Source organism: Leptopilina heterotoma, unplaced genomic scaffold, assembly GCF_015476425.1.
Source record: "Leptopilina heterotoma isolate Lh14 unplaced genomic scaffold, ASM1547642v1 Lhet_60, whole genome shotgun sequence".
NCBI lineage: Eukaryota > Metazoa > Arthropoda > Insecta > Hymenoptera > Figitidae > Leptopilina > Leptopilina heterotoma.
In genome coordinates this window covers 7,154,708-7,169,340 of record NW_025111138.1, presented here as the reverse complement: position 1 = coordinate 7,169,340, position 14,633 = coordinate 7,154,708, and the positions used below count along the sequence as shown (strand labels likewise).

The following is a 14,633-nucleotide window of genomic DNA, read 5'->3' as shown; positions in this document are numbered from 1 at the left end:
AGTCATTTTTAAAATACTTTTTTTAATTAAATTTTTGATAGTAATTTTAGTAATTTTCTGAATTACGATTTTTTATTCTTACTTATAATGTTTAACACTAATTTTTAATAATTTTAACTAGTTTAAATTAACTCAGGAATTGAAAATTATAATTAGTAGTTAAAACTGATAATTAAGAATAAATAATTGCGCATTCAGAGTTAAAAATTATAATTAAGAGTTAAAAATAATAATTCAAAGTTATAAATTATAATTCAGAGTTAAAAATTATAATTCAGAGTTAAAAATAATAATTCAAAGTTAAACATTATAATTCAGAGTTAAAAATAATAATTTTAAGTTAAAAATTATAATTCTGAGTTAAAAAATATAATTAAGAGTTAAAAATTAAAATTAAGAATAAAAAATCACGAATTTTAGGAAATTACTAAAATTTATTTTGAAAATTTTAATAAGTTACAAGTTTATAAAAACTTTTTTTTTCAAATTTTAGAAAGAGGAAGGAGTTAAGTTAAAGTTATATGCAGTTAAAATTTAAATCCAACTTAAAAAATTTTAATTCAAAGTTTTTATTTTCGTATAGTACAATTTTTCGGTTGCATTTTCTTTTAACTTTGTAATTCTATTTTTTCAAAAAAAAAGTGGGCAGTGAAGACAATTTCACGACTATTGTTTCTGTTAAAATTCAAAATATAAAATTCTTGACCTATCGCTTCTGGAGAAAAGGAGATCTTTTCCAATTTTCCCACCAAGGATTAAAGCGGTCACTTTGAATTCTCCGTTAAATTATAGACTGCGCATATTATTTTTGAAAGGATCGTAATTTTGACAGATTCACACATTAACTACTGTAAAAAAAATAAGTATTTTCGTTGTCTCATTGTTATAGTTACAATTAAATGTTCGTTTAATTCTGCTTTTATTTTATTTCGTTTGATTAATTGAATCAAAGAAAATGAAATAAAAGCAGAATTAATATAGGGGAACATAGTCTAGGTCGGCCACCTTTTTGACTTTTGTTTATAACTTTTTTTTAAAAATGAATTTGGACAATTGAAGAATATGGTTGGAAAGTCCTGTTTAATAGGAACATTTTTTCTGTACAAAGTAAATTGACAGGTTTAAAAATGAAAAAGTTATAAAGATTTAAAAAAAAAAAAATTTGTAGTCCAGGTTGGCCATTACAGTCAAGGTCGGCCATGTTTAAAATTCAAAGGGCATTAATCGTTAAAAAATAAAATAACATGTTTGGAGTTACGGAAAATTGATTCTTTATTGTTTACAGTTTGTAACTTAATGAAATAACAAAATAATAACAATAAACAATATAAAAAAATAAATATAAATAAAAAAAAGTTTTGCACTAAAATATTAATAAAATTAAATAAAAATATTAATAAGATGATCAATTATATTATGAGTTATACAGAATTGCAGTTTTTGCAAATGAAGTAGCTCGTCCTCAACTTTGCGCATTTTAAACACATAGTGGCCGACCTTGACAGTAAGTAACATTACCGAATTGTTGTAACCATAAAGAAATACGTTTCGGGATTCGATTTTTTACTTTGTTTTCCTTTCAACCATGAGTCCCACAAATTTTCTGCATACTTGCCTTGACGATTCAATTTGTTTTTTATCTTTTATTAATGGTTTTTCACATTATGCACAAAACTTTTTTTGAGCTTTTTTTGTACCGACGTCACAGAAAACACAATTTTCGATTTTCCGAAAATGTAATTGAACAAAAAGTTAGGTTTCACTAAGACAAGCTTCGACAAAAATGCGCGTAGGTGGCGCTAGTGAACTTGACAAAAAAACGCGAGTGGCCTACCTAGACAGTAGGCCAACCTTGACTACATTCCCCTATTGAAATAATTATAGAATAATTATTCGTTAAAAATATTCGTTTAATGCTCCTTTTATTTTATTTCGCTCGATTCAATTATATTGAAATTAGTTAGGATAATTATTCATTAAAACTATTCGTTTAATTCTCCATTTATTATATTTCGTGTTTGATTCAATATAATTGAAATTAATTAGATTATTCATTAAAAATTATACCGAGAAATATAATTAAAATAATGATTATATATTCATTAAATGTCATTAGGACTTTATTGTTTATTTTAAAAAGGTGGTTTACTAGGAAAATTTTTTTCTACATTGTTGAGTGTCCGACAAACTTCAGCTCATGATAAATGACCAATATTTAATGCCTTCTGATCTTCGGCTCTTTCGGTCTTTCTCTCGATTATTAATTGCACCCACTATATTTCTGTCTTGTTTTAAAAGAAGAACTGGAATTTAAAATTAGTGTATAGAATTCGTGTTGTGTCTTCATTCTTGAATGAAATAACACATCCGCGACAATAAGAGAATTAATAGCAGATTTTTCATCAAAAATTTGTGTGATTCGTATCAGTGGACAACTCTTGTTTACATTCATGATGGAAATTTAAAGATAAGCAGCTAGTTTTCTAGAAATTTGAATAGTAGTGAAAAATTTCTCAAAATGTCAAAGAAATACCATTTGTAACTTGTATATACCTGCGCGCAGCTTCCTTTACTCCTGCTGAAAGAAGATTTACTCCTGTTTTAGAAAGATTTACGTGAATGGAAATTTAATACCAGAGGAAGACTTCATTAATTGAATGAAGGAAAGAAACTGCGATGACAGTAGTCGTGTCATGCAGGCTTCGTACTCAACTACTGAAACCTATTATTTTTTTTATTTTTTTTACGATTTGCTATTATTTGGACACTTTTTTTTAGATTTCTGACACTAAAAAAAACATAAATATTAATAAAGTTCTTATAAATAGTTCATAAAGTTCTTTCGAACAATTCAATTATTAATAAAAAATTTCCCAAAAGAATTCAATTATTTAAAAAAAAATTTAATAAAGTTCTTAGCAAGAATTGAATTACTTTTATGAATAAATAAAATTCTTCTCAAGAATTCAATTATTTTCATAAATAATAAAATTCTTCACAGGATTGTAATTATTTTTAATATTCAATTTTAAATAAATTTCAAGAAAAATGCAATTATTCTTAAAAATTATTTTAAAATTCTGCAATACAATTCAATTATTTAAAAAAATGTTGATGCGTAATTTGTTTATTAGAATTTAAAAATTATTTTCAATGGGATTTTTAATTATATTTCTTGAAAGAATTTAATTATTATCAAAAATTTTAATGAAATTCTTCGTAAAAATTGAATTATTGAACAAAATTATAATAAAGTTCTATATAAGAATTTAATTTTAAGAAATATTCAATTTTTCAAACAATTATTTATTTTTGTATTTAAATAATTGAATTCTCGTAGAACTTTTGATTAGAACTGATTCAAAATTGATTTTAGTTAATTTTAGTTAATTATTAAAAAAGATTTTTTAAAATACTTCGTAAGAATTCAATTATTCTTATGATTAATAAAATTCATCTGAGGAATTCAATTATATTTAAAAATTTTAATAAAATCGTTGCAAGACTTTAATTATTTTTATAAATAATAAAACTCATCGCAGGATTTCAATTATTTTTAATACAATTTTAAATAAATTTCACGAAAAATAGATACAGTAAATTCTTAAAAGTTTTATTAAAATTCTTCAAAAGAATCCAATTATTTAAAAAAAATTTGATATACATAAATTTGTTTATTAGAATTTAATGAAATTCTTCGTAACAATTTAATTATTTTCAAAAATTTTAGTAAAATTCGTATCATGAATTCAATTAGAATTTAATAATTATTTTGAATGCAATTTTAATTAAATTTCTTAAAAGAATTCAATTATTTACAAAAATATTAACAAAAATTGTTTCAAACGATTTAATTATTTTAACTAATTTTTCGACATTCAATTATTTTCATAAATAATAAAATTTTCACAAGAATTCAATTATTTAATACACAATTTTCTTATAATTTCACGAAATAATCAATTATTTAAAAAGATTTTTTTTTAAATTCTTCGCAAGAACTCAATTATTAAAAAATAATTAATTAACTTTTCGCCAGACTTTAATTATGTTTATGAATGATAAAATTTATTTTTAGAAATCCCATTATTTTTATAAATGATAAAATTCTTCTCAGAAATTCAATTATTTTCATAAATAATAAAATTCTTCACAGGATTGTAATTATTTTTAATACAATTTTTAATATATTTCAAAAAAATGCAATTATACTTGGAAATTTTATAAAAATTCTTCGAATAGAATTCAATAATTTAAAAAAAAAAAATTTGATAAAGTTCTTTATAAGAATTCAATTTTAAGGAATTTACAATTATTCAATAAATTATTTATGTTTGTATTTAATTTTAAATAATTGAGTTCTCGTTCTTCGTATAAATTTAATTAATTTAAAAAATTTGACGAAATTTAATTATTTTCAATAAAATTCAATTATTAAAAAAACATTTTAATAAAATTCGTATTTGCATAATTTAATTCTCGTAGAACTTTTTGATTATAGAATTGATTTCAAATTGAATTTCAGTTAAAATTCTAGGTAATAATTGAATATTTGAAGCGTTACAGCGTGAATTTTTAGAAATAATTAAATTTTCAAAGGTTTTTAAATTGAAATCTTTGAAAATTTTAATTTTTGTAAAACTGCAATATTTAAATTTTTATTTTAAAATAAAATGATTAAAGTTTTGAATAATTTTATTTAGAAATTTCACGAAAAAAATAATTGACTTTTGGGAGAATTACAGTTACAATTTTCAGAAATAGTTTTAATTCAAAAAGAAAATACATTGAAATTATTTAAAATATTTTATTTCCTGTGGAAGAATAAATAGGTATTTAAATATTTATTTAAAAAAATTATTTTATTCTTGAATGTAATTTTATTTACGGATATTATGAAGAAATTGAGTCGTCAAGTTTAATTTTTCCATAGCTATACTTTTTTACTACTTTCTTTCAGTCTTAGAGTTACTTTTTTCTACTTTTTTAAAATTAATTATCGAGTACGAAACTTGATCATATCTTTTCTTCAATGAGAGAAAAAAAAATTCTTCTTCTTCAACTTCTCTTAATTTTCTAGCAAAACCTAAAAAAAGAATTAAATTAAAGACTTTTATAATACAAGAGAATAATTTGTTCGCGGAATTGATCCATATAGTGATGAATAATGTTCAATTCATTAGTGCAAAGTATGTTAAATGCTTTCGTGGACAAAAAAGGAAATGTGCTGCACTTTAAGTTGTAATTTGGTAGGTATTATATTCTGTGATTGCGATTATGAAGGCAATCATAATTACGGATGAAATGTACTGTCATCAAAGCGAGAGTTCACGCTTCATGTGAGATGGGCGCCTTTTCTTTTTTTTTTTCTCCTTTTTTTGTTGTTGTTATTGTATATAGTGGAAGAGAAGAAGTCGGTATTATAGGACCCGTGTGGCTGCAGAGAGATAATTACGATTATTCAGACAGGTATACGTGCCATACATATACGTGTGTAGTGTGCGCAACTTAGTGTTGGTAGTTTAGCTCCAGGGAATCATGGGAACTGAAGGGAAGCTCTCTGCTTTGGTCCATGTCCAACACTCAAGTGCATTGAAGATTTGAGTGGGAACCGCTCTTCTGGATACTCGAATGATACTCGAAATACGTTTGAGTGTAAATATCATTGTTCCTAGGCACACTCGACAATTTCATACAAATTAGACGAGAGGAAGATCAACAATGGGTATATACGATTTACACTTAGTCGCCTCTCACGAGTTGTTGGACGATCTAATATTATATAGAGCTGCGAACATTTAGTTATCTGGTATATCATAATAGTTAGCATAAGTACATTTGTGTATGCTGTTAAAAATTTTAGGAATTTCAGTTGTTGGGGATTTTTCAGAAAACATCAACGGAAGTTTTATGCCGTTAAATGTTTCGTAGAGTTTTTTATGACTTAACTTAATATATTCCATTGCTCGCTAATGATTTTTAATAACAGTTTTGATTTCTGAGTAACATTTAGAAGAATCTTAAGGAACATATTTAATAAATTTCAAGCAAATCTAACTAATCTTTCTATGCTCTTACATTTTACGTAAAATTTTTAAACGTTTTATTAGTTTCAGGCACATGCAACATTCGCTTTAAATTTATCGAAAACAGAATAAGTTCTTAAAAGAGATTTTAAAAGTTGCAAAAAAATCAGAAAGTAATTCTGAATAAATTTATTCTTTTTGTACCCAAAGTTTTCAGATCTGGTAATTAATATTCTACACATTATTCTTTTGTTAGTGGCGAGATAAGTGTCATAAGTTTTCAGTATAAAGAACATGTTAGCTTTTATAAAAAAGTATGTGCCTTAAAAGAATATGTATGAGGATGTGTATAAAAGTTTGTAGATAATAAAAGTATGTGTACTAAAAGTTTGCGTATTATTAAAAATATGAAGTACGCATGTGTTTATAGATAAGCGACAAGATCGGACAATTAAAGGTTCTCCTATATTTATAACGGTTGGGGGGTCCTCAGCCAAAGTCTGCTTAGTAATTGGCACTGGGTGAAGTTCTCTCTAAACGATCGTCAACTCGTCATTGTAATTTAGCAGGTAGTTGTTGAGATTGGTCGAGCCAAGGGGATCATATGCCATCGGCTATATGGTTCTTGGCCTCCTCTTCAGTCGGTGCATTCTTCGCACGTATTTAAAAGCATTTAAACTCGGCCCTCAAAATTTTGAGTGCACTCACCGATTCACAATAGCCTATGCGTATTATTTGTTGGTGAAATAACACGCTGTCAGTTAAAGGGAAATACATGCAAAATATCCGATCATTCAAAAATCGATCGCACTGAAGTGTTATGGTTGTTTCTAGTCATGTCACATCATAATAGGAATACAAAAAAAAATCTTTTATGACAATTGGAACTTTATGAACCTAAATGTATTTGTATATACTTATACGAAATAATATGCATATAGATTTAGGTATGAATATTTAGGTCTGTCTGTCTCTGTTTATACGAAAACGCAAAAATTGCATGTCGAATATTTTTTAGTTATAGAATGAAAGCCATTCAGGTTGTATGCATTACCCTTTTCTACCCTTTTTTACTATTTCTTTTTAAGCATTGTCGATTTCTTTTATTCGTCGCGCCGATTAGAGTAGAGATTTTTACAGCCGCGCATATAAAGCACAAAACACGCAATCTATAACTGAGTTGAATTTTGTGAATGAACAATGGCACTGGGGGATTTAATAATCGTTTTGTCTCCAGAACTATATACCATCTATTAGAGCAAAAGAATATTTTGCGTGTGTGCTTCTAAAATCTTTTTGTTCGAACAATATATATAATCGCGCGAATTTCGTATTTTAAAATTTTTTGAAACACACACCTGACGTGGAAAATAAGTTATTACTGCTTCGCTATAGGACACAATCGTTCTTCAAAATTTATTCTAATTTATACGGCAATTGTACACATGTGACCGCAATATCGTCACGAGAAGTAAATAACTACTTATTTTCCCGTGATTTTTTGAACTTTTTTTTTCGTACGCCGAACGATATTTCAATAAAAATGTTAATTAGTCTAGGTTATTGAATCTAATCTTTAGATGCTTTTTTTATTTGCTTGTGCACATGTTGCCTTTTGAAGATTACGCGCAAAAGGAATCCTTTTTTTTTATAAATTCGCTTAGAAGAAGAATAGAGAGGAATAATTGGAATCAGGTGTTAAATATTAAACAATGATTTTCTTTTTGAATTGACTTTAATGTTCTGATTTTATACTATATGAATATAGTGATTATGAGTGTGATTTTATACATCTGGTACTAATAACTAATAAAGTAGACTTAAAAACTTCACTAGGGGATTAGAACTCATCCTTCTTGTTAGAGTATCAAAATTTTTTTCAAAGTTTAGCAGTCTTTTCGCAGTATTTTATTTATATTGTACGGAAAGAAGAGACTTCAACATTAAAATGTTGAATGAGATCGGTTATCTCTTAGTTTTGATTTAAAAGCTTTCTAATAATCCCCTTATTGAATGGAGTGGCTTAGCATTTTTTTCAATGAATAAAAACTCTTTTGCTACAGTTGCCAACACGAATTATGTCTTCATAAGGCGTCATAAGTCTTTATAATAATATCTAGACTCCTTGGAAAAAAATATATAAATCTCGCTGTAAATGATGTCCATCCGTCCAATTAGCTTCTTAATTCTTGAATACAGTTACTAAACAAGGATTATTTTTAACTATCAATCATGCACTAAATTACAAAATTTGTTTTATAAAAAAAAAGTATTTAAAAATTATTGCTACAGATTTAATGTTTTGTTTTTTCTCTTCGGTTTATAATTATATAGTTGCAGAACTAATGTATGTTATTCATGCTGCAATAACAATTCTATTCGGAAGTTCATATATTTATAAAAATACATATGTGGTTTCCGTTCACCATAAATGTTTCAATAGCTCTCTCTCGTCGTTAAAATTAGTAGGTCTTTAGATTGAGTTTTAGACAATAGAACACATCGATAGTTCCATATTGAAGTACACAAGCTCAGGACCAGTTGAGACAAACTTATAATTTTCTTCAACCTATATCCGTTTTATATTTCCTGTTAACTGTAAAAGAGTTTATGTTGACTTAGGTAAAATTTGACGGTTTAAAATATCGATCTTCATCACCGTTAACGTCTTCATTATATACCTTAATTAACGAAAATAAGTTCAGTTTAGCAAAGTTTAGAACAGTTTTATCTTGTACCCTGCGGTATTATAATGAGCACCCAATTTTGTTATAAACATCCGAATGTCTTTTTTCAGGTAATAAAAAATACACTGTTAACCTGTAGTTGTAGTTAAAAGTAACAAATTGCAATAGTTGGATAAAAAATGTTTGATGCAGTTGTGCCTACAATTTTTCCCATTGATTTCTAATATCGAAACTGCGGTATTATATGGCATAATAATGAAAGATTTGATCTTTGTGTGTGCGAACCAAATTTTTCAGGTCGCCTAATCTAATAAAGCAATTAAGTTAATGCTGTCGGAAGGAGGTTGTTATTATATCCCCTTTAATTATATGGAGCTTCAAGATCGAATCAGTCTTTGCGTTATTTGATTACCGAATTAAGCGCTTATAAACCAACAAAGGGGAGGAGTCGTTTCGTTTCGGACACAGTTGGACCTTGAACCGTGCAAATTTACGAGCATCTTTCCTCTGGACCTCTCGCCATATATAATATATATTATATGTGAATCAGACTTTATAGAAAAATTGTTAAATTTCGCCAGGATTTTAATATCTTAATTCTGATCCATTTAGTGACAAAGTATTAGTTTAAAAACAATACGAATTTTCGTTGTAGATACACGAAATGTTTCTGTAAGACACGTGACGTAACAAATCTTATTTTGCAATTTTCGGCACGTGCCAATAATTAGTTCGGAGCAAAATTTCCATCAGACCTCGGGCGTTTATTCCATTTTTAAAAAAGAGGTTAAATTATTTTTTAATCTTTATAAAAAACAAAACTTACTAGAGCAAAAATAGTAAAAATAATTGTTTAATGCTGTATTGTTGTATAGTTATTATTGTATTGTATGAAATTTTCACTTACGAAGAACGTATATGTAATACCTACACATACCCGAGTCAATTAACGTGCGGCTGTTCAACGTGAGTAAAATTTTGATAGCGTTAATATGGCGCGAAATATATTGCTCTACTCTGACAAACAGCTCGTTTAGATCGTTTACAAGGCGGCGCGCTGCCTAAAAAGAAAACAACTGAGGATAAGAATCGTATTCATAGTCCAGTTAAGGTTATGACAACCATCACTCGGTTAGCAATTATGGGATTACGTTATAACGCTAAAGGTGGTAAAATGTTGGCAGGGTCACAGTCTCACCCTCATCTGTAACAAGCTGTGAACGTGGGCGGACGTTAGAATGAGCCGCTTCATTCTCTGACGGGATAATATTCTTCTCTGCATGTTCCCTCTACTTGCCGCATATCAAAATATGTAGTGTGTTTATAAACGCGCGCGAATACTATTCCAAAAGTCTCCGAAACGAAACGTTCGAACCTGTAACATTTGAATACGTTTATCCTCTAAATAAGCTACAACATCCAAAATTTTATCTTCCGACCGGATCTGTAACATATCCGAACTTCTTATTCTATCATCTGATAACCTTATTCATTATTCGAACTTCTATCTTCTGAATCTTTATCATCCGAACCTATAACATTAGAACCTTTTTCTTCCGAATCTGTAACATCCGAACTTCTATCTTTCGAACCTGTGACACTCGCCGCGAACTTTTGTTTTTCGAATCTGTATCATCCGAACCTCCATCATCCAAACGCTTTTATGTTCTGAATCTGTATCATCCGAAATTTTATCTTCCGAATTTGTATCATCCGAACTTTTATCTTCTGAATCTGTATATTATCTGAACCTCCATCATTCGAACTTCTATCTTCTGAATCTTTATCATCTGAACCTGCAGCATCCGAACTTTTATTTTCCGAATCATCATCATTCGAACTTTTATCTTCTAAACCTGCGACATCCGAACTTTTATCTTTCCGATTAGAGAATCGGAAAAATTACACAACGATAAAAGTTCCGATAAAATAATTTATGATTGAGGTTCGGATGATCTGAGATCATCCGAACCTCAATCATAAATTATTTTATCGCAACTTTTATTCACTATTTAAAAATAAAAACTTGTGGTTATTTTTGTTGCAACTCGTTTATCGAAATTGAAATTAAAAAAAGAATATGCTTCTATTTTTTATTGCGAACATTTTTAGTTAAACATACAAACAATTATTAAGTCTCTATTAAAGACATGAGACCACAGACGTGGACCACCCGCTGTTATATATACTCTTTCGGTAATTATACATATTGTTTTCTGGTGTTTAATTCAGGAATAGGAAAGGCGAACATTTACACTTAATTGTTTTTCACTTCAATGTCCATGTGTATCATTAAAGTTGCTCCCTAACTCTATCATTACCCCATTAGGCGTGAACATTTACTCAACATATTATACAATTTGTTACGTCTCAAACTCAGGAGATGATAGTTGCGAATCCCGTTTATAGCAAAAAGCGTAAAGAAAGTTAATACTCAATTGAAACTTATTATTTTTGTTATTAAAATAAGTTCTTACTTTCTTTCTTTCTTCTTCTTTTTTTTCTTTTTCTACTTCTTTATTCAAAAATGATGTCTTTTTAAATTTTAGATTATTTGATTTAAATTTTTTCTATTTGGTATGAGCATTAGACAAAGTTAATGCTTGCATAAATGAAGAAAAAAAGGGCAGGGTTAAAATTATTGCGTGCGAAGTGTCTGCGCTTTTGATGCAGTTTGACGGTTACGCAGGACATACGAGTAAACTTTTATATTTGATTTGTGACTGAGAAAGAACGGTTGTCCGTAATGAGCGTTACGCCTCTTCCTCAATATCTGTCTGCTGCTTTAATGTCCACAGCGTGACTTATAATGCGACCCGTGAAATGGATATGACTGCGGTGGTTATAAAAATGTTTCACTACTTGACAGCTCACTTTGTAAATGAGAGGAGAATTTCTTCGGCAACTCTTATCACATAATGTCAAAAGAACATTTACTCAAAATTTTCTAAATCTTATCATGTAAGGTCAAGAGGAAACTCTTGTTAAATATTTTCGAACCATTTTTAGCCCTTACTCTCTACAATCTCTATTATTGTTATTGCTTTTATATTTTCTAATAGCATATAGCTATTTCAGGATCATATACGAACGTCGTATGTATAGTAATTCTAGAAATTAGGATCTTGAGTCACATGCTGTTAATTTTTTACAATATTTTGTAAATTTTGAAACGATTGTCTTGCCGTGTAGTTTCTTTCTTTGTTAACTTTTGACAATATGCTTCTTTAAATCAAGATTTGTCTCTTCAAATGAAAGTTACAAGAGTTCTGATAAAACTTTTTTTTGTCTTTTTCAGGTACGAAGTTTGATCATAATTTGGTGAATTTGGTCCAGATGGGGACAGGAAGCCGTATAACACGGGACAGCGATAAAAGCCTTTAGGCACCTGCTGGATCGCACAGATGCTCTCCGCTTGATTATACAAATGAGCTTCTCACTGAATCCACCCGCTTCTCACACACGAATAAAGGTACGCGCAATATAGTCCCAATATCCATATAACGACACTTGTGCACATAAAAAACTCAAAAATCGTGTACTCTCTTGCCTAATTTTCCATAAATAATAACCTCGAAGAATTTTTTGAATATGCTTCTTTTATAATTACTCAATAAGACCCTGTGCGCAGTTGTTTATGAAAAATATTCAGAGGATAGAACATCCATTTATATAACATTCCACGGCATCTAAATATAATCCTGATGTTTTGAATTATATAGACAAGAATTAATACTCAACAGTGAAACTCGAAATAAGAAAATTCCCTCTCTCTCTCTTTCTCTCTAAATTAGAAAACAAAACTGAACATATAAAATGTAAACTAACTGAAAATGGTCAGCACGCTAACCAACTGTCATTTTCTCGAAGCGTGGCTGGCACGTGCACGCATCTTTTCTCTCTTCGAGAACTCCAAATATGATTTTCCTATTAAATTTTTTTTTCTTCGTTTTAAGAGAATGCAACCTCTTTAAACAAGGAATACGCCTTTCGACATATAGAGTGAAACTCATCCTATTGCTATGATGTGCCATTTTAGGAGTCACAGTTGGTTATAACTCTCTCACTCCCCGGGGAACATTTTATAAAACATATATATAAGCATATAGAGCTTTTGAAAAAAGTACAGACAAGCGATGATTGATCATTCTCAGAACCCTTTTAAATTTTTAGGGCAAACTTGAAAATTTGTTTCTTTCCCTTTTATTTCACGCGATTTCTCGACAGAGGACAATTTTCTGAATACAATAGTGAGGTTAATAAAGTTGTCAAAATTTTCGAAATGTAGAGCTGAGTTTTTTGATTTTTCTGAGAAATTGGATTTTTTATGATCTATAGTTCTTTGTGTGGAAAAAATATATTTTGTGAAAAATATATGATGATATTTTGGAATATTCTCTATGCGATTATTTCTGGAGAAAAATATAATAGGTGTGAGCTAATTCCTCTTCTTTGTGAAAGATGTTAAAATATAAACTTTATAAATTCTTTTCTTCTTTATTCTTAATTTCAGAATATGTAGAAAAATAGGAGAAGAATTTTTCTATTTTTTGTCACAGTTAAAAAGAAAGGCTTATTTTAGGCTAAATAGTACAACAAATGGCAACAATGTTGTATCAATGTTGTATGTGTTATTTTTAAAATTGCTAAATTTTGTTGACCAGCAAGCTTTAAAATTATTGAAAAGATTTAATTTAATTTTAATTCTTTCTATAATTAAACTTTGTCGATTTAAAAGTGAATGTTTATTTTAAATAATTTAATTCATGGAAATCATTCGAAAAATTATTATTTATAAATTATTTTGCGAATAATTTTCTTTGGAAATTCAAGAAATACCTATACATAATTGAATTTTAAAAAAGTTGCGCTTTCAATTTTTATAAATAAAATTTAATTTTTTATTTTCAACCACCAACTTGAATTTTTTTGAATAATTTCAGATTCGAAATTTAAAACCATTTAACTTTAATAAAATTCTTTAAAATAATTCAATTATTTTCAATACAATTTTCATTAAATTCTGTCGAAAAAAATTTGCAAGAATTCAATTATATTTTTATACAACAATAAAATTCTTTACAGAAATTCAATTATTTTTAATATAATTTTAATAAAATTACTCTAAAGAATTCAATTATTTTCATCAAAATTTCATCAAAAGTATAGCAAAATTTTTGTAGTAAAAATTAAATTTGTAGAGGAAATAAATAAATTCTGTTCACTTTGAGGTTTAAAAATAAAAAATAGAATTAAGTCATTACATAGTTATTTTTTTCTAATTGCTGAAGCAAAAAGTGAGCCAAGATTTCACTAACAATTAGTAATTTTTAACTAATTTAGATTTAGAGAGTCAACTTTAATATTAGTTCATTTTGAAACTTAATTGTTTAAGCTTTAAGTACTTTAGGACTTTGTTTTTTTTCACTTTATCTGCGAAATAAGACATTTCCGCTTTTAAATGTGGTAAAAACAAAAATTCTGCAGGTTATTATACTGTTAGTTGAAATTTCTATTGTTTCTTAAAGTGTTTGCGTGAAAAAAAGTTTCGTGATAAAATCCTAAGTCAAAACGTGACTCAGGATTTTTTGCTCGAGACTTTTAATCTCGAATTTAGACTAAATTAGAAAAAAGGGATTCGGATTATCCTTTTTCTCAGCTTCTGCGCACAAATTTATGAGTTGCATGGTATATGGCAGATCAGAGTGGCGCCCATTCGCCGGCCCTTTATGAACTGACCGAAACTTTTCCGGTTTGTCATACTTGAGTTTTCATTATATTTTTCAAATTTCAACTCAGTGAGTGTTGAGTATTATAGACACTCCTTCTTTATATAGGTTGTAACGAATTCTTTAAAAATATATGTAGAACGAAACAATTCAGTGAATCAATTTTTAAACATTTCATATTTTCATCTTGA

At 28.0% G+C, this 14,633-nt stretch overlaps 1 long non-coding RNA gene across 2 annotated transcripts in view; it reads left to right on the top strand.

The window, feature by feature from the left end:
* LOC122509289 overlaps positions 1 to 14,633 on the top strand; it is a 149,334-nt gene that overhangs the window by 40,016 nt on the left and 94,685 nt on the right. Inside the window, exon 2 of one of the 2 annotated variants that reach the window (XR_006302341.1) lies at positions 12,012 to 12,185. The exons of the other annotated variant lie outside the window; for it this stretch is intronic. This is a non-coding gene — a long non-coding RNA (uncharacterized LOC122509289). The remainder of the gene's footprint in view (positions 1 to 12,011; positions 12,186 to 14,633) is intronic. 2 annotated transcript variants of the gene reach the window in all.